Source organism: Aquarana catesbeiana, linkage group LG01 (genome assembly GCF_042186555.1).
Source record: "Aquarana catesbeiana isolate 2022-GZ linkage group LG01, ASM4218655v1, whole genome shotgun sequence".
In the NCBI taxonomy this organism is placed as follows: domain Eukaryota; kingdom Metazoa; phylum Chordata; class Amphibia; order Anura; family Ranidae; genus Aquarana; species Aquarana catesbeiana.
Genome location: NC_133324.1, coordinates 215,255,820 through 215,277,174, shown reverse-complemented (window position 1 = coordinate 215,277,174; position 21,355 = coordinate 215,255,820). Strand labels below are relative to the sequence as shown.

Genomic DNA, 21,355 nt, shown 5'->3' with positions numbered 1-21,355 from the left:
CAACCAAATCCATTGTAGCTCAGCACAATGCACAGTAACACACAACCATGAGTTGTGGTGTGCTCAGAAAATAGTACTTGTCCAATTTTTTGTGCGTTCTGGTGCGTTGTTATCTTATTCAAATAAATGAGCCGTCTTCACTCAATACAACAAAACCTGACTGTTACCACAACGCTTCAGAACATGAAGGTGCAAATTGCCCCAAAGCTTACTGAAGCATACTTTTAGTTCTCCCCCATGTTGTCCTTTTTGTCTAATCACAGAGAAATGTGCACAGGACAAACCTGCTCCATGCACATATATTTCATATTTATACAAAAAAGAAAGCAACGCCTATTCGGGGCACTGGCAAGTGAGGTCTTCCTTACACCGTGTACAACATAAAGTGAAAATAGATAGCTGGCAACTCGTTAATCTGAATGTGATAATTTATTGATGCAGGTCTAGTACAGAAGACCTACTAGTCGAGTACAGAGGCCTACAAGTTTCGGCACACAGCATTAGTCATAGCCGTAATGTATCTATAGTAGTAATACACATATTTTAGGAGAAAGACTTCATGTATTTTATCTATGTAACCAGTAAATTCTATAAATGTCTTGCTCTTCATAGTCTTGTGTCATCTGTGGAGTCAGAACATTGCTTTTGATAATAACAGAATGCACGTGTAGATATTAAAAGCAGCAATGCAGACTCAAACCAAAGCCAGCTGATCTAGCAGTCTAGTGTTTGTTTTCTATTGATCTTCTTTCATGGTCTTTTCTTTCTTCGTTACAGAAATGTGGAAGTACAATCTTTTAAAAGACTGACTCATAGTTGGTTTGAAATATATAAGGGCTTGTTCTAACTCAGTGCAAATGTGAATGGCAATCAATGATCCCAGGCGTCTTTGAAGAGTGATACATCACAGCTAAGGCAACCAAAGCCACTTCAACTCCAAAGTGTTTTTCCCAGTTCAGTTGTCTCTTCATCGGGGAATCTGACAAAGGTGTTTGTAGTCTGATTTGCACTTAGTAAACGGCATTCTTAAGAAAATCCAAAGCAGTCCGAGGACATAAAAAACTTGCAGCCAGTAAATACTAAAAATGATTAGCTTTACTCTCACAATTTAGGGATAACTTGGAGATTAAACAGTTGTGGATGAGAAATGACAGTTAGTAAGAATCTGTTATGGGAGAAATACAGATAATGCTGAAAAAAATTGTTATAGTAAAACCAAAGGCAAAACTTTTGTTTTGGATAGAATGGAGATGGGTTAGAACACCTGTCATGTTTTATTGCTGTCTGCGCACCCGTTAAGGAGATTCACCCTCTCTATTGGTTCTGTTTACCATTATCATTGAAAGTGAAAGTAAAAGAAAATCCCAAATTTTGGGTTGTCCCCAAAAAAGTAAAAGAGTGGAAATCTTCCAATAGGGACATTAGTTCTGATGACCTGGGGGTTCCCAAGGAATTCCCTTCGTTTGCAGAGATTTCCTCTCACTTCCTGTTTGGCTATGGACCAGGAAGTGAAGTGAAATCTCTGCAATAGGACACAGATGTCTAATATAACTCTATCCAAAATGAAAAAAAAAATTTGCTTATAGTTCTACTTTAAAGTGGAAGCAAAGTATCTGCAAAAATCTCCTCACCCTTTTTTGTAGCAATTTTTGTTTGTTGTATACAGTGCCTGTGACACATCAGTTCACTGTATGTAAGATGCTGAGGTGTGCAGGAGTTACATTATCAGCTGCTGCTCAAGGTCCAAAAAAAAAAGATTTCAGATGAGGAAAAATTGTCAAAGATGGCACATTATGGCAAAAATTGCTGCCATTGTCTGCACTACTGTTCCAGTTTGATAGTAAATAAGGAACTTCGGAATGGCATAATTGCCCCTTGTCAGTCTCTGACCTCATAATATTGTAAGCCACTGACCAGAAAAAAATGTGATGTGAGTTAAAGTAATTCTAACCTTAAGTTGCAAAAAAAATAATATTATTATTATTATAATACACGATTTATATCGTTTAGGCAGCGCTTTACAATGTAGAGGGGGGACAGCACAATTGCAGTACAGTTCAATACAGAAGGGACATGAGGGTCCTGCTCGTAGAGCTTACATTCTAAAGGGATAGGGTGGTGGTACAAAAGGTAATAGATGCAGGGAATTATTTGATGGGGGTAATAAACATGTTATACTCACCTGCTCTGTGCAGGTCTCTTCTAGGGTCCCCCACCAGGGCTCCTGGCTACTCCTCTACTCGGCAAGTGCACACCATAGGAAACCACCTTCTATGGGGGCACTGTGTGGGCTTGATCACGAGCCCTGCTGCCTGCTCTTTCATCATAGGATTTGATTAAATTGATTGATTCGACAAAGAATGCATTAGGGTAAAAACCCTTAACGTGGTAGTAAAGACTTTTTTTTTTTTTTTTAACTTGTACCTACAGGTAAGCCTATAAGAAGGCTTACCTATAAATACAATGAATATCTGCTAAACCTGATGGAGTCACCGGCGCATGCTCTCTGAAGGGACGTCATACCCCTGCCATCTCTTTAGAGTGCTGTGCCGCGGCCGTGATCCGCAGGTATGCGTGGGAGTGACATCATCGTGGCTCAACCAATCAGGCGGCCGAAGCAAACAAACCCAGAGGGAAGATCAGGTGAAGATGGAAGCCCTGTCAGCTGTGACTGTATGCCGCTGGAGGGCTTCGTTCTAAGGTAAACATTTCATAATGTGCTAGTATGCGATGAATACTAGCACATTATGCCATTGCCTTGCAGGTTTTTTTTTTTGTAAAAGGATGCCGTTTACTGCCGCTTTAGGACCCTTTCACACAGCCGATCCGTTCAGGTCTGCCTGTCAGTTTTTTAGGCGGACCTGAGCGGACCCTCCATAGACCTCTATCGAGTGTCGGTATCAGCGGTGACATGTCCGCTGACATCCGACCCGCTCCGATCCGAAAAAGTGTAACAGAGGAAAAACTACTTTTCCATCCATTTTCGGATCGGATCGGGTGACGACAGGCTCTACGGTCCGTCGTCATCCGATCCCCCATAGGGGAGAGCGGCGCTCTGACAGGTCCATTGCTGCACAGTGTGCAGCGACGGACCTGTTATCTGCCTGCTCAGCGGGGATCGGCGGAGCGATCCCCGCTGAGCAAGCGGATGTTCACGGGGCGGATCATCATGGAAAGAACCCTAAGAGCCCATTCACACAGGGGCAACACGACTTCCAGCACGACTTTGGGAGGCAACTTGGACACGACTTGAGTATGAATCACAGCACGACTTGGGGCAACTTACAACACAACTTGAAGTCGCCTCAGGACAGGGAACTTTACAAGTGGCCAATCAGAGCTTATCAGCTGTGTGTGAGAAGGAGGGGGCTGGCTGTTTAGTGGAGGAAATTACTTTCTGTTTCTTTTCTGCTTCCTGTAAAGTTGCCTCAGTATGAACAGTGATCAGACTTGGAGGCAACTTCCATTGAAATCAATGGGTACAAGTTGCCTTCAAGTCGGATTGAAGTAGTACAGAAACCTTTTCTGAAGTCGGAGCGACTGCAGTAGTGTGCATTAAGACAGATCCATTCACTTACATTGATTTTTTCGTGTAGCGCGACTTGAGGCGACTAGGGGCGACTTGAATTTGGATCCAAAGTTGCCCCTGTGTGAATGGGCTCTTAAGGTTTTAGAACCACTTTATGCTAGTGTGTGTAAAAATTCCTGAAAAGTATATACATATTCTAGGTTTGTGATCAAAAAGGTTTGAAAGCTACAGACAGCAAAGCATCTATCAGCTAGGCTTAGAAGATTCAATGGATAGAAAACTGGTTTAAAGACGACATTAAGGGCACTTTCACACTCACAGCGCCCGGGCGTCAGCAGTAAAGCACCGCTATTTTTAGCTGCGTTTTACCGTCGTTTTAGCATCGCTTTTCAGCCGCTAGCAGGGCGCTTTTGACCCCCGCTAGCGGCCCAAAAAGGGTTAAAAGCGCCACACCGCTCCTAAAGCGCCCCTGCCCATTGATTTTAATGGGCAGGGGCGCTTTAGGAGTGGTGTATACACCACTCCTAAAGCGCCTCAAAGAAGCATCTAGCAGGACTTTTTTTGACGTCCTGCCAGCGTACCGCTCAGGCTTTCACATTGGAGTGACAAGAGAGGCGCTTTGCAGGAGCTGTTTTTAGAGCTATAGGGCATGTAAAGTGCCTCAGTGTGAAAGTCATAAGCAATGATTCATGCTGTTATTCATCTCTAAAGCTTTCAATACACGGTTAGTTTTTTAATCAGCCAGCAGACTTAAAAAAAACAACAGATTTCTCCATCCATACAACCCACCCAGCAGCTGATCGAGAAAAGTTTGCCTTTCAACAGAAGTAAATCAAGAAGCATGTTCTTGATTTTCTTGTGTTTGTTTTCCATGCTGAACTGGTTGAATTTCGATCAGTTTATGGCCAGCTTTAGGTTGTTAGCAGCGTATCCCAGGGTTCCGTTTTGAGACCATTACTTTGAACCCGTCTAATGGTACTATTTGGGTAACAGCCACTGCCTATGGCAAAACAGACCTAAACAGAAAACTTTGTATGAGAGATTCCAGAAAAAAGTAAAAAGGCCAGGTTGGAGCTGTAACCTATAGCTATTGTTTTGATACAGGAGCAGGGCCAAGTGTGTATATACAAGTTCTAAAGATATCTTTGTCTAGAGATTAGTAATAACCTTCCATTTTCCACATGACACAGTTCAAATACAATGAAAAATAAAAAAAGAAACTTTTCTATAGTTACTAATAGTAGAGTGAAAACACTAACAATTTTGGCTCTGTTTGCTGCAGACATTAAACAGCAGCTGGACCTACATGCATGAAACAGCTACTTAGAGATCTTTCCGAAACACAATTATTCTACAATCATGCAGGTTCACACTGGGAAAACGTCCATGTTTGTGCCTACAGAGAAAGACAGGCAGGTGGCAGCTGTATAACAGGAACCCTAGAGACTGGCCAAAAAACAACATCACATGAGCGATCCACTTTTTCTTCAAGCAGACTAGGTAGGTGACTATCTGTCATCATCAGAGTGAAGCTCTCTACAAACACAAGAACATTCCCCAATCCAGCCATAATCTGCCACATTGAATTAAAGCTAAATTCCAGGAATTCAGTCACTTTGTGAAAAGCACAGACACACTATGAGTTAAATCCAAGGTGGTGCATGACATCTCCTGAACTTATCTGTCACGGAGGACAAGTCACCTCCGTTCGCCGGGCTGCAGGGCACATGCGCAGGGGGTTGTTGTTGAGACATGCACCCGTGCGCGGCCTGATGGTGCGGCGCGCGCGGGTGCACGGCGGCCCGCGTGTGCGCGCCGTCGCCCGTGCGGGTGCCCGGTAGCGCGTCATGCTGACGCGCTCACTGGGAGGTTACTTTAGACGACACCAGCACCCAGTCGGGTTGCTGGTTTGTCGTCAGCTTTACCCTGCCTGTGTTTGTACTCCTGCTACTGTCTCTTGTGAAACCGACCCTCTGCCTGTACCTACGACCACTCTCTGCTTGCTGAATACCCTGACCTGTTGGATCTCCTGACCTCTGCCTGTGGCTTCAACCATACTTCCCACGGGGCTGCCACCCCTTGATCCCCTCAGTCATAAGGACTTCCTAATCACCAGTCTGACATCTCTTAACCTTTGCCCTTTGCACCTCCAGGCACTCCTTCAGGAGACTTCCCGCCATCCAAGCCATCCTGAGTCTTCCTACAGTTTTACCGGAGACCCGTGCCTCCGCATGCTTCCGATCCCCTGTCTCACTCTCGGGGGTTCGGGTGCGCGTGGTCGTAAGGGCAAGCCGCTCTCGGCATCTCGGCCTCGGTGAGTATTGACCAGACAGTACAAACCAGCCAGATGTCCGAGGCCGACAGAGCGCGCTCTCCCTTGGAGATCTTATGCCAACAAGTCTCCGCCTTGGCCGATTCAGTACAGAGGCTACAAGAGGGATACACGCAAGTTGATAGCCGCCTCCAACAACTGACGGGGGCACTCCCCCCTGCCGCCGCAGCTCCTGCACCTAGCAATGAAGGCCTGCTCTCTCAGGCCACTGCCAGCCCTACAGTAGTAATGGCACTTCCGGAACCTAGGGTCCCCACACCGGAACGGTTCTCAGGGCACCGTAAGAAGTTCAGGGCTTTCAAGAATGCATGCACCCTTTACTTCGCGTTGCAACCCCGAACCTTCGCATCAGAAGTGGTCAAGGTGGGATTTGCGATTTCTTTGCTGTCAGAGGAGCCTCAGGCCTGGGCACACGGTCTGATGGAATCAGGGAGTCCGGTGCTTAATACCATTGATACATTCTTTGAAAGTATGGCTCAGCTGTATGACGATCCACAGCGTATGGCCACCGCCGAAGCTATCTTGCACCACCTAGTCCAGGGAAGGAGAACAATTGAGGATTACACGGTGGAATTCCGCAAATGGGCGGCCGACACTAACTGGAATGAGCCAGCCTTACGCTATCAGTACCGCCAAGGTCTGTCAGAGCTCCTCAAGGATGAGTTAGCCAGGATGGAAACCCCCACATCTTTGGAGGAGTTAATTCAGGCAGCTACCAAATTAGATCGGCGCTTGAGGGAACGTTGGTCAGAACGATTCCAAAATCCTCACCCGGCATGGGCAACTCCAAGACTCCAACCCATTCCAGGGTCTTCACCCATTACAGCTGGGTCTACTGCACTTCCCGATTCCGAACCGATGCAGCTTGGTTTAGTACGACCACCGCTAACTTCAGAAGAGAGACAACGTAGACGGCAGTCCAACTTGTGTCTCTATTGCGGGGGCGCCGGTCACTTCCTGCGCAACTGCCCGATAAGGCCTAGTAAGTTTTTTCAACCCAAAACAATAACTTACCAAGATAACAATACCTCTAAGTCTTACGTGATGTTGTTTATCTCGTTACAGCTACCGGAAGGGGAATCCCGCCTGCTGGCGATCATTGACTCAGGTGCATGTAGCTGCTTTATGGACGCTGCCCTGGCCCGAACCTTGCATGTGCCTTTACAACCTAAAACGCAACACCTACAAGTCCACTTAGCGGATGGGTCCCTTCCGAGCTCAGGCCCAATCACCCAGGAGACTCGACCTATTCTAGCCACCACCGATTCGGGACACCAAGAACTTCTGCGCCTAGACCTTATCCACTCTCCCATGTTCCCAGTCATTCTAGGTTTACCTTGGCTACAAGCCCATGATCCTCTTATCCAATGGAGTTTGAAGATAGTCTCATTTCCCTCCTCCTACTGCTCTCAGCACTGCCGCCCTCAGAAACCCAAGATCTGTGCTACGATCTCGGCTCCTTCGGTTAACCTCCAGCATGTCCCTCAGGAGTATCATGAGTTCCAGGAAGTCTTCAGCAAACAAATGGCCGATTGTCTCCCACCTCATCGACCATACGACTGCCCAATCGACCTATTGCCAGGATCTGAAATCCCTTTTGGTCGCATCTTTCCTCTTTCCGAAACAGAGCTGGAGGCTCTCAAACAATATATAGATGAGAACCTGGAAAAGGGGTTCATCCGTCCCTCATCTTCACCTGCCGGAGCAGGTATCTTCTTTGTCGGCAAGAAGGACGGTTCCCTTAGGTCCTGTGTGGATTACCGGCAGTTGAATAACATTACTATCAAGAATCGGTATCCGTTGCCGCTCATTCCAGAGTTGTTCCAACGCTTTCGGTCAGCCAGAATCTTCTCCAAATTGGATCTCCGAGGGGCATACAATCTTATCCGAATCAGAGCTGGAGATGAATGGAAGACGGCCTTCAGATCGAGGTTCGGGCACTTCGAATACTTGGTGATGCCCTTTGGGCTCTGTAACGCTCCGGCTACGTTCCAACACCTGGTGAATGACATTTTCCGCAAATACCTAGATGACTTCCTCGTAGTTCACCTGGATGATATTTTAATTTTTTCTTCTACACTGGAACTGCACAGGGATCACGTCAGAACAGTTCTGACCATTTTGAGACAGCACAGGCTTTACCTAAAAATGGAGAAGTGCGAATTTGAAAGATCAGTTGTGCAATTTTTAGGGTTCATCATTTCGGCAAATGGAGTAGAGATGGATCCTCAAAAAATACAGGCTATTCAGGAGTGGCCAGCTCCTTCTGATAAAAAAGGGGTCCAACGCTTTATAGGATTCGCTAACTTCTATCGGAAGTTCATCGTTGGATTTTCTACCATAGTGGCACCTATTCTCCGGCATCCTGATCCTTCCCACCCGTTCGTATTAGAAGTGGATGCATCAGAAATAGCCACGGGAGCAATCCTTTCTCAGAGACAAGGACCCAAGGCCATCTTACATCCAGTTGCATTTGCTTCTCGGAAACTCAGTGCGGCAGAATTAAACTACGACGTAGGTGACAGGGAGCTGCTGGCCATAAAATTTGCCCTGGAAGAATGGAGGTACTTACTTGAGGGGGCACTTCATCCAGTGATGATTTTCACAGATCACAAGAATCTTGAGTACCTCCGAACAGCAAAACGCCTCAAACCCAGACAAGCTCGTTGGGCCCTGTTCTTTTCGCGCTTCAATTTCCATATCTCCTACAGACCTGGCATTAAGAATGGAAAAGCAGACGCCCTTTCCCGGATGTTCTCAGCAGAACTCCAGACTTCAGAACCAAGTACAATTCTTGCACCTCACAATTTTCTTGGGTTGACACAGACAGACCTAATGTCTTCGATCAAGAGATCATCCAATACATGTACCGATCCGGAGGTACAATCCCTGAGGAAAGACGAAGGTCTCTTTTGGGTCCGGGGCAAAATTTTTGTGCCCCAACAAACTCGGTTAACCGCTCTCAAGATGTGCCACGACCATAAATTGGCCAGCCACTTCGGAGTTAGGAAGACAGCTGACCTGATCTCCCGCTCTTTCTGGTGGCCGGGTTGGAGACGAGATTGCAGTGAATATGTGGCCTCTTGTCTCCGTTGTCAACGCAACAAGGGCCAGAACACCAGATCCTGGGGTTTACTTAAACCACTACCTATTCCAGAATGACCATGGTCCGACGTGTCTATGGATTTCATTGTGGATCTACCAGCCTCAGAAGGCTACACTACCATTTTCGTTGTGGTCGACCGTCTGTCCAAAATGGCCCACTTCCTACCTATGATAGGTACTCCTTCCGCAGTAGAAACAGCCAACGTTTTTCTGAAAGAGGTCATAAGACTTCACGGGGTACCAAGGAATATAGTGTCTGACAGAGGCGTGCAATTCACGTCCAAATTCTGGAAGGAACTTTGTAAGGCCCTGGATAGTAAAGTATGCCTCTCATCAGCCTATCACCCTCAGAGCAATGGCCAAACGGAGAGGACAAATCAAACTTTGGAGCAGTATCTCCGTTGCTTCTGTTCAGGATCTCAGGATGATTGGGCAAAACTTCTTCCATACGCGGAATTTGCGTATAATAACTCAGTTCACGCGGCTACCAACCAAACGCCCTTTTGGGCCAACTGCGGGTTCCATCCCACGTTCCTGACTAAGGACACTCCTGAGGTAACAGTTCCTGCAGTACAGGACAGAATATTATCCTTACAAACTAACTTCCAAGAAATCCAAAGCATGTTACAGAAAGCTCAAAGGGCCTACAAGGAGCAGTATGACCGAGGCAGGAAGGAGAATCCAACATTTAACATAGGGGAAGAGGTTTGGTTGTCCACCTCTAATCTTAAGCTACAGTTACCATCCCGAAAACTAGGACCTAAATTTATTGGCCCTTTCCCTATCAAAAGGATCATCAACCCTGTGGCCATGGAGTTAGCCCTGCCTAAAACATACAGGATCCATCCTGTCTTTCATGTATCTTTATTGAAGCCTGTTGTACCCAGTCCATTTCCAGAAAGAGGAGAGTCTCCTCCCCCACCAATCAGGGTGGACGGTGAGAACGAGTTCGAGGTGGAGGCTATCTTGGGTTGTAGAAGGAGGGGCAGACAACTACAGTACCTGATCCAATGGAAGGGATATCCACCTGAAGACAATTCATGGGAGCCTGCGAAGAACCTACATGCCCCTCGCTTGATTCAAACCTTTCATCAAGACCATCCGGAGTTGATGTCTAGCCTGGGCGTCCAGTGTCCGCCCTCAGGGGGGGGGCACTGTCACGGAGGACAAGTCACCTCCGTTCGCCGGCTGCGGGGCGCATGCGCAGGGGGTTGTTGTTGAGACGTGCACCCGTGCGCGGTCTGATGGTGCGGCGCGCGCGGGTGCACGGCGGCCCGCGTGTGCGTGCCGTCGCCCGTGCGGGTGCCCGGTAGCGCGTCATGCTGACGCGCTCACTGGGAGGTTACTTTAGAGGACACCAGCACCCAGTCAGGTTGCTGGTTTGTCGTCAGCTTTACCCTGCCTGTGTTTGTACTCCTGCTACTGTCTCTTGTGAAACCGACCCTCTGCCTGTACCTACGACCACTCTCTGCTTGCTGAATACCCTGACCCTCTGCCTGAATAAACGACCACTCTCTGCTTGCTGGATACCCTGACCTTCTGCCTGAATAACGACCACTCTCTGCTTGCTGGATACCCTGACCCTCTGCCTGAATAACGACCACTCTCTGCTTGCTGGATACCCTGACCTTCTGCCTGTTAAAGGATCACTCCAGACCTGTTGGATCTCCTGACCTCTGCCTGTGGCTTCAACCATACTTCCCACGGGGCTGCCACCCCTTGATCCCCTCAGTCATAAGGACTTCCTAATCACCAGTCTGACATCTCTTAACCTTTGCCCTTTGCACCTCCAGGCACTCCTTCAGGAGACTTCCCGCCATCCAAGCCATCCTGAGTCTTCCTACAGTTTTACCGGAGACCCGTGCCTCCGCGTGCTTCCGATCCCCTGTCTCACTCTCGGGGGTTCGGGTGCGCGTGGTCGTAAGGGCAAGCCGCTCTCGGCATCTCGGCCTCGGTGAGTATTGACCTGACATTATCTCTATTATTCATATCTAACAAAATGTATGGCTCTGCCAGAGCATACACTGCCACTTGAAGTAGTGAAAGAGGAGAGAAAGGCACACAGAGCAGCTATGCCTGCATCTCCCCTCTGCTGCCCATTCAGAGTAGTATTTTGTGAATGATTCACATATTACAAAGGCTTCTGTGATTGGGCAGGAGGAACGGAGGGGCAGGCATAGCACTTGCACTGACTCTAATTTTGAAGATATTTGGACCTGAAGCATCAGTGCAGGGCTCCCAGAAATACAGCAATAGCTGTCTTCCAGATGTGCAATAAAACTCTCAGATGTAAATAATAAAGATAAGCCCAGGAAATGTCACACAACTGCTTGGACTTAACTCATAGTGTGTCTTCACTTTTTACAAAAGAGGCTGAATTCCTGGATTTCAGCTTTAAGGCTGGTATGGTTGCTAATATGGAAGTTACTCTATCTCCTAAACTAGAACCCAAGGACCATCATAATCTGTGGTCACCATGATGGAGGAGGAATGACCACACATGACTCTTGATTTTTCTTTCACATATCCATACAAAGAAAAGGGTCTATAATGTGGGGCAAATGTGAACTTCAAATCACTGAAAATCACTGAATATGTCAGTTCAAAATAGTGATTGCTAATGACTTTATCTTTGTTGGGATTGTAACATTCGCTGTTTTGTAACAGCAGCAACAGTTATTCTCATTTTAAGCTACATTTTGATGAAATTGTGAAGCTTATAGTTCATTATGTTCCATTTGTTCTCCTATTAGTCAGGTCTTATCTGTCACACGTTACATTTTCTTAGGTAAATGTTGGAGTATCTACTTGAATAAATAAGGCCCCAAAGACTAAAACAGTTGGCACTTGCAATCTTTGTCTGAGAGAAAAACAGAAAAGATTAAACGATCAAGTTTCCCTTTATTTCCTAACAAGCCTTACAACAGCTGCCTCTGCTGGGTTTTAGCAACTGTTCCTTATGTGGACAACAAACTTTCTGTTTTCTGAAGGGGCTTTACTTACGTCATCTGCATGTGGTATGGATTAAACCAGTAGCAAAGGTCTATTGTGTACTACGGCTCCCTAATATTTGAACATGATTTTAAATAATGCCGTCTATTTCAGGAGCTCAGTGCCATGACTGTATATTCCTGGTAAATAAACATTTTACATCACATATAGACTTATATTAAAATAATTCTGGAGTTTAAAAAATGTAGCCTGTACAACTACATAAATAATATTTATCAGTTTTGCTGGTTTGGTATACGACCCTATATAAGTGTTGGAGGCCTATGACTCCTTGCTGCATGCTGTAATTCCACTACTCTCTGCAATATCACTAGTATGCACCATTTAGGTCTGCAAGGACACACTATTGATGTAGTGTTCAGTGGATGGAACCACAATGCACTGGCATCCAATACCGCCAAAAGTGTTGGGTTTCTAAAGAATCAAGTGGTGGTACTGATTTTGCAAGATAACATATGTGGAATAATTAGAATTTTCATGGAGTTTATATGACTGTCTGTCATATAGAGCAAATTTCACCTTGACATCTGTACCAGGAATGGGGTTTCCTCAGCAGGGACATAGACAGCAATAAAAAAAAGTTGAGTACTATAACAGGATCAGAAATGTTGTATACAAGAATGTACTGACTACATTTAGTTACTCCAAGCAAACCATCAGTCATTATTTGTGTTTGGATGGGGCAAAGAGCAAAAAGAATGAACAAATGTGCAGCAATCCATAGCAAAGATGGGCAGATTTTGGTTGATATTTTTTTTTTGTTCTTAGCCCTATGGCTCATTCAATTACCATTGGTCCAGTGGGGTTTACCAAACCTGCATAATACAAGTAATCCAGGAATCTTGTCCTGTAGCATGGTAGGTAGCTACTCTTTACATAGAGTGCCATGACGGGTATCCTGGGATCCTAATCACAGAGATACCCAATCGGCGTGATCAAGTAGTGGTGGCCCAATCTCTGGTGTCTGTGGGAGTGAAATGAACCCCAGCCCAGCATGTGTTCAGTGATTACCATCTTTCATCACATGCTCTCACACTGCTCTGCTGCTCTTCTTTTTTGGTGAGTCTGGGCGGGAGATCACTCTATCCAGGAATTTATCAGCAAATTTAGGAGTTTTAACTAGTTAAACTCCTGGAGACAGGGAGACCACCCTAAAATATAACAGCTGTTTTTCACTGCACACCAATGAAGAACTCTGAAGAACTTGGATTGTTTATGTTGCTGTAGGTTAAGGACTCGTGCACACTACAGCTCTTCTAAAACGCCTTTCTCCTGGCAGGAGAAAGCACCATTAATAATGCGCCTTAAAGTAGTGTTCCCCAAGCAGCTTGCTATGGGGGCACCCGAGCCGAGCTGCAGCTCCCCGTGTTCATGCAGACATGGTGCTGCATCCCAGCCCCCTCCCCCTTTCTCTCCTTATTCGCTCACTGACTTTGATTGACAGCAGCGGGAGCCAATGGCGCCACGCTGCTGTCTCAGCCAATGAGGAGGGGAGTCCTGGACAGCCAAGTCTCTTGTGCAACATACCTGAACATATCTCAATGCAGCTAAGTATTACATATACTTACCTGAACAATGGCACCACGCTGCTGTTTCAGCCAATGAGGAGGGGAATCCTAGACAGCCAGGAGCAGGTAAGTATTACAGGGGCTGATGCACGCAGAGGGTTTTTATCCTAATGCATAGAATGCATTAAGATAAAAAAAACCTTCTGCCTTTACAGCCACTTGTGTAGGACCAGATCTGACATCAGAAAGCTTAGCTGTGACGTCAGATCCAGTCCTACACTTGTTCTACTCCCCAAGCTTGGAACGCACGCTGGTCTAGTGGCCACGAACAACGGAGCACTACAGCTGAGCTGATTGTGTTGGTGTCCCTTGGGCACCAGCAACATGTGAGTAGTATTTGTATGTTTTTATTTGGATTTTTTAATAATAAAACCTACTACACTATATTACACTCTCTGGCATCTTTTTAACTCCTACATGTTGGAATGAAAATACTATGGTGACCAAAAAGCTGGGCTATTGGGAGGTGGAGGAGATCCAGCAGCGGGATTAGAGTTGCCACCTCATCCCTTTAAACCCGAACACATATTAATCACACAGGTTCTGTGGCTGGTTAAGGTGGTAATTAAACTCGCTTGTTGCCTTATCGCCATTTAATTAGCCTCGGAACCTGTGGAATTCATATGTGTTCGGGTTTAAAGGTATGAGGTGGCAACCCTAAGCGGGATTCACACTTGCTTCTTGCTTCTTGTAAGTGTACACCTGGGCTGTGGAAAGAGCTATTCACTAGATGATAAGTAATCAGCATATCACTTATATCAGCATTAATTAAGAGGTCACTGGAAATAGTACTGAGTGAAATTGGCTTTCATTCTTGCATCTGATATGTACTGATTTGGACTTGTTTTGCCTCAAAACAGACAATGTTTAGAAGTTATGTGTTTATGATTTATGATCATTTGGACTTTCATTTGCAACTGTTTTTCTAGTGTCAAAACCAAGCGCCTACTTTGTCTATTTCATATTGTTATATAGACAGGTGTGTACCTTTCCAAATCATGTCCAACCAACTGAATTTACTACAGGTGGACTCCAATCAAGTTGTAGAAACATCTGAAGGATGATCAGTGGAAACAGGATGCACCTGAGCTCAATTGTGTGAGTGTCTTATTTACATGTGATTTTATTCATTTTTTATTTTTAATGAATTTGCAAAGATTTCAACCAAACTTCTTGGCTGTAACAGAACAAAATGTGGAATAAGTGAAGTGCTATGAATACTTCCCAGATGTACTGTACATGTCAAATATATTATGGTGAAAAATAAAATCTGGCGTTCATTATATCTGGAGCTTTTTCAATAAGTCGATCAGGAGCAAATTACAACTTAGAGTATATATAATGTCTTTCTTTTCCAAGTAAAGTATATGTAATGTCATATGTCTGTCAATTTTTATTGCCATCGATGTTAGGGAGATGTAGCCCTTTATTAGTTCAGGTGACCATTGTCACAGAGACAGAAAGGGTTGGAAAATCCAAAATTGCAGAGTTGTCACCAGTGCACAAGATGATTGTAATTCATCCAACTGGGAAACATATTCCAATGATAGCTATCTAAGATGGGAATTACTCTCACAGATTTCCTCTCATTTTCTTTTGTGGCTCCGGGACAGAAAATTAGGGGCAATTTACTAAGCAGGACACAGATAGCAAAAAAATAACCTAATATGTTTTAACCCGACCCTATGCTTCTGAAATCTACAAAATATCTGGCTATAAAGATGCTTTATCAGATCATGACTGCCTTTGTGGTTGACTATAAATTTTTCCAAAGCAACTTTAGCTAGTATGACTGAAATTTGCAAAAATTTACAGAGATGGTGGGTGTCAAGCTTTTAATAACTATATGTCCTCTCCTCAGCTACCAAATTCTCGATTTATTTTCAAACTAGTAATGAGAAAATTACCGTTGCCATAGACAACACAGACAGTTCATTTCTGCTCCATTTGAGAAGGTAGGTCTACTTGCTTGGACCTTGCTTAGAATGGTTATCAAGGCTAACCTTTGAAGCTGCATGTACTGTTAAGCAATTCATCCTCAATGTTTACAAGAGAAACACTTTGATCTTCCATATTTATGCCTGTGCACATGGCCGATGTACAAAAATGAGAAGGCCAGCAGGCTGCTCATTCACTGCTGGGATGGGGGAGCAGAGCAAGCTAAGCTGCTGAATTGAACGGGAAAAGGCTTACCGCTGTAAAGTTTGAGGATGAATTGCTTCACAATGCCTTTAGATACAGCTTTTAATAATGGTGTGTTTTAAAGCATAATTGCTGCTTGTTAAAAGAGAAGTGCAGTATTGTAAAAAAAATAAACCATATTCACCTATGTGAATTCATCTATCGATCTAATGCTGCAGCTGTCTCCCGCCACTCTACACTGAAAACTGAGCAATCAAAGACCACTGATCGCTCAGGTCTGCTATGAGCACAGAGCAGTGACTATCAGTCACTGCTCTGTGCTCTGCGCCTCCAAGGCTCACTGGAGCGTCGGACTGTGGAGGGAGCATGAGCGGGTGGCTTAGGCTCTCAGTGGTGTGCTGAAAGGCTGAGACAGCTGACTGCCAGGAATCTTGGTGGATACCAACATTATTGTCGAGATCCCTGTGGAGCCTAGACCGGCTCTGTGACATCAGCCAACAGTGGACTTTAGCCCGCTGTTGGCTGATTTTAGACCTCTTTCACACTGAGGCAGCTTTCAGGCATTTTAGTGCTAGAAATAGCACCTGTAAAGCACCTGAAAACTTCCTCCCATTCATTACAATGGGTGCTTTCACACCCGGGCGGTGCGCTTGCGGACCGTTCGGATAAGTCCTGCAAGAAGCATCTTTGGGGCGGTTTGGGAGCGCTGTATACAGTGCTCCCAAAATGTACCTGTCCATTGCAATGAATGGGCAGCGCTTCCCAAGCGCCTGAAAAGCGCTTCCGAATCGCCGCAACTCGGGAGTTTTTAACCCCTTTTTTGGGGTTAAAAGCACCCCGCTAGCGACCGAAAAGCTAAAACGAGCAGCACTTTACCGCTACCGACCGGCGTTTTTAGTGTGAAAACAGCCTTAGATCAGAGGATGCAGAACTAAGTGCACTCCCATGACCCATAGAAGAAGTATAACCAAAAGAGCTTTAGCCATACTTCTCATTTAAGAATACAAGAAAATTTTAATGTTCATAGTACTACTTTAAAGTGGTTGTAAAGTCAGTGATCCCAATTACTGCCAGCCCCTTATAACAAGCCATACTACACATTGTATGTGTTTTTTTTAAATTCTGCAGTTAAATATCTTTTTTTACATAGCCGATTTGCAGTCACTTGACTGCCCGCTACTCTCCTTCCCCGATCTAAGGACTACAGTAGGAGGGGCTGACATTTCCCTCTGCCATCAGCTGGGCGGTCAGAGGGGCTGGCAGTAATTGTGATCACTAACTTTACTGCCACACGGAATAGCGGCAAGAGGGGAGCGGTGGGTTTGAAAATCGGCTCACACTAGTAAGTGACTGGCAGGGAGGGGAGGGGATAGGGAGAGACTCTAAACACAGCATAATGACAGAGGCACATAAACTGACCACAGTAAGATGGATAAGCAGCCATGATTACCGTGGTCAGCAACTGTTTTGTTTTTTGGGTTACAACCTCTTTAAAGAGTAAATAGAGACTAAATGGGAGATGCAATCCAATCTCTGATTTTCTGGGTTATTTTATTCAAACCTTCCTCAGGATACAGTCATGATCAAGCCCTTTGTGGTGAAATGTGTCAAAGAGGCGGTGGTGTCGGGTGGAGACAATAAGGCTGTAGCTGCTCTGTGGATGTTTTGAATAAAATAACCCAGAAAAGTAAGAGAAAGAGAAAGGAGATTGGAGTGCCGCCCCCATTCATTTACTCTCTTCAGTGATAAGTAAAGACGAGCTTCTTTGAGCAAGCACTCCGTTTTTTTTTTCCGACGGATGTTGGCTCAAACTTGTCTTGTATACACACGGTCACACAAAGTTGTTGGAAAATCCAATCTTTCTGAACGCGGTGACGTAAAACACGTACGTCGGGACTATAAACGGGGCAGTATCCAATAGCTTTCATCTTTTTATTTATTCTGAGCATGCGTGGCACTTTGTGCGTCGGATTTGTGTACACGGAACGGATTTTGTTGTCGGAAAATTTTATAGCCTGCTCTCAAACTTTGTGTGTCGGAAAATCCGATGGAAAATGTGTGATGGAGCCTACACATGGTCGGAATTTCCGACAACAAGGTCCTATCACACATTTTCCGTCGGAAAATCCGACCGTGTGTACGTGGCATTAGTCCGTAGGGTTCAATATTGAGTTGGCCCACCCTTGCAGCTATACCAGCTTCAACTCTTTTGGGAAGGCTGTCCACAAGGTTTAGGAGTGTGTCTATGGGACCTTGTTTTGTGCACTGGTCACAATCATTTGGTGGAGGGGGAATTATGGTGTGGGGTTGTTTTTCAGGGGTTGGGCTTGGCCCCTTAGTTCCAGTGAAGGGAACTCTTAAGGCGTTAGCATACCAAGACATTTTGGACAATTTCATGCTATCAACTTTGTGAGAACAGTTTGGGGATGGCCCCTTCATGTTCCAACATGACTGTGCACCAGTGCACAAAGCAAGGTCCATAAAGACATGGATGAATGGTCAAAAATTCCCATAGACACACTCCTAAACCTTGTGGACAGCCTTCCCAGAAGAGTTGAAGCCGTTACAGCTGCAAAAGTTGGGCCAAATCAATATTGAACACTATGGACTAAGACTGGGATGCCATTGAAGTTCATGTGTGTGTAAAGGCAGACGTCCTAATGCTTTTGACAATATAGTGTAAATAACAAATAATCTAGGTTACTTCCCAAAAAAGTTATCATATTTCCACTTCCACATTAGTACATGAAGGAAGGATGGCTTTCTTGCATCTGATCCCACTTCACGCTCAAACCCCTAAGCATTGTTGTGACAAATACCCCTGTAGCCCATTATTTGAAGTTTTAAAATATCTACAGCTCTTAGCAGTAATAAAACGGTACGTATTCAAGTAGAGGGGACTTGTTTCTAGTTAAAAATAAGAACAGTGTGAAGTGTTTTAAACAAAGGGGCTGGAGCAGGCACCAGAATATAATTATATGGATAATTAAAATCCACTGCAGCAATAACTGAACTCAGCGGTCTAATGAGAATTCCTTTCCTGTGGAGATCTCCCAAGAATGATTTGCATCATGACATGAATAGAGGGGAGCTGTCTCCTTCCACACTGCTTGGCACAGCTCGGTAACTATCTGGTTTTAAGAAATGCATAAAAAAAGAAGCCTTTGCTTTTAGTCTTGGCTTACAGAAGATAGAAGAGTCTCTTGCTTTTATTCACTTGTGGTAAAACTGTTATTTTTTGTTCTGTTTTTTTTATACAATAAGCACTGTTTTGCCACTGTACTGGATTCTCATTGGTGTAAAGAGCGATTTCCATCTGTGTTGTATCAAAGTTTACGCCTGGTGCTTAATTCCAGACACGTCAGTGAATACCAGAACTTGGTGGAATGCATGGGAATGATTAGCATGGCTAATGATGAGAAGAAAGATGAACTTTGCAAATGTGCAAAGAAAACTTGAATCAGTGAACCTGATCTGGCCTAAATAGTTTCTAAGGTAATAATGCAGTGTCCTTGTGATGCCTGCAAGTACCTGTTGTAGTCTGCAAACTGATCCCAGTGACCATGTGGAGCTCTCTGGTAACCTAGGCCCAGGGTGGACATTAACGTTGATGGATATAAGCCTGCAACTATGCAATACTCTGAATAAGGCCACAGCAGGCAAAACGCGTTAGCACTGTTTTATTGGATGTACTTGTGTAGCCAATAAAGACCACCGAATTGCCAGTTTATCCGGTTGCCGACCACCCACAGTAAATATACTTCATTACTTTGACGTTACATACCGGGCTTATGGCAGCAGCTAGCTGCCATAACTCCGATATCATTTTTTATTGTGGGCATTGGATTTGCCACAGGATCACTTTTAGAGGCGATGGGAGAGGTGCCCCCCCTTTTCTTGCCGCTTCCCGTTTGTTTCCGAGCTTACCAGAGCCTGGAAGCGATCCGATGCAGCCATTCGCTGGGCAGGAAGTAGAGTGAGGGCAAGATGGCCCCCACTCGTCTCTATGGCCTTGGAGGACCAGAGCAACCTCTTCTAACGTCACAGCGACCTCTTGTAACGACCAGTTCTCGGCATGAACAAATTATTTTTTTTAAAGTCAAAATGTAAAAAACATTTTTTTTTTCTTTTGCTTTTAAAGGTAAATGAGAGATGTGGGGTCTTTTTGACCTGCCATGCTTATTTCTATTACAAGGGATGTTTACATTGCCTGTAATAGGAATAAAAGTGATCTAAAAAAAATTAAATAAAAGGGACAGTGTAAAAATAAAAAATAAAATAAAAAGGACGCATATGTAAGTCACGCCCGCATATGTAAACAGTGTTCAAACCACAAATAGGAGGTTTTGTCGCATTTGTTAGAGCAAGAGCAATAATTCTAGTGCAACATGTCCTCTGTAACTCTAAACAGGTAACCTGTAAAAAAATTGAAAGCGTCACTTTTAGAGATTTTACGTACTGTAGTTTGTCGCCATTCCATGAGCAATTTTAAAGTATGACATGTTAGGAATCTATTTACTCGGCATAACATCAGCTATCACATTATACAAAAAAAAATTGGGGTAACTATTGTGTTTATTCATTAAAGTGTATTTTTTCCCAAAAAAATTGAAAAACCGCTGCGCAAATACAGTGTGACATAAAATATTGCAACGATCGCCATTTTATTCTCTGGGGTCTCTGCTAAAAAAATATATATATGTTTGGGGTTCTAAGCAATTTTCTATCAAAAAATACTGATTTAAACTTGTAAACAAAAAGTTCCAGAAAAGGCCTGGTCAGCAAGTGGTTATATCTATCAACGTTAAAAGTATTGAGGGACTGCACATCCCAGCCACGGGCGCCAATATTCAGTCTTGGATAGCATTACCAGCAGTAGAGCTTGGGGATTGTATTTAGTGATTCCAGGCTAGACATTAGCCCTGATTGCTTACCAACAGCAGATTACTACTCTGTTACTGCCATTTAACTGTCACGTGTAGTGCCTCTACTGTCCAAAGAAATTCTAGCATTTACAGTTGAATGACAGGGGCGAGGATTAAAGTGGTTCTAAAGGCAAGACATTTGTTACCTTAATGCATTCTCTGATGTAACTGTCCCCCCACCACCATAAATACTTACCTGAGTCCTTTCTTGATCTAGCGCTGTGCCTGTCTGCAGTGGCTCTTTCCTCTCTCCCTGCTTTTACAGGGCACATAGGCCTGTAAAGAGCCATTGGCTTCTGCTGCTGCCAATCAAATCCTGTGAGGCGGGAGCGTGGCTGAGCCGTGCTGTGTGTGTCTATGGATGCACACAGGCTGACTCGGGAGCATGCCCACATAGCGGCTGGCTTGCTATGGGAGCACTCGCAGAAGAGGAGGGGTAGAGAGTGCCAGCAGGGGACCCCCCAGGAAAAGGAAGAGACCTCTCTGTGCAATACCATTGAGCAGGTAAGTATAACTACTCCTATTAATCTGAATAATCTTGAGGTTTGTAACCTTACTTGTGAAGATTTCCACACATTTACTTTGTTGAAGTCTGTGACATATTCACTATGCCTTGTCAGTAGGCACTGCTGTGTCACGCGTTTCACAGATCCTGCCTTTTGAACTAGAGAGGTGCTGAGAGGAGGATTATTAGGAGGCGTAGCCAATATAGGAATCACTGCTTGCAGGCAGAAAGGTACCA

At 44.8% G+C, this 21,355-nt stretch overlaps 1 protein-coding gene across 2 annotated transcripts in view; it reads right to left on the bottom strand.

The window, feature by feature from the left end:
• Window positions 1–21,355, bottom strand: part of MEGF10 (multiple EGF like domains 10) — a 211,011-nt gene that overhangs the window by 170,391 nt on the left and 19,265 nt on the right. The window lies entirely within an intron of this gene.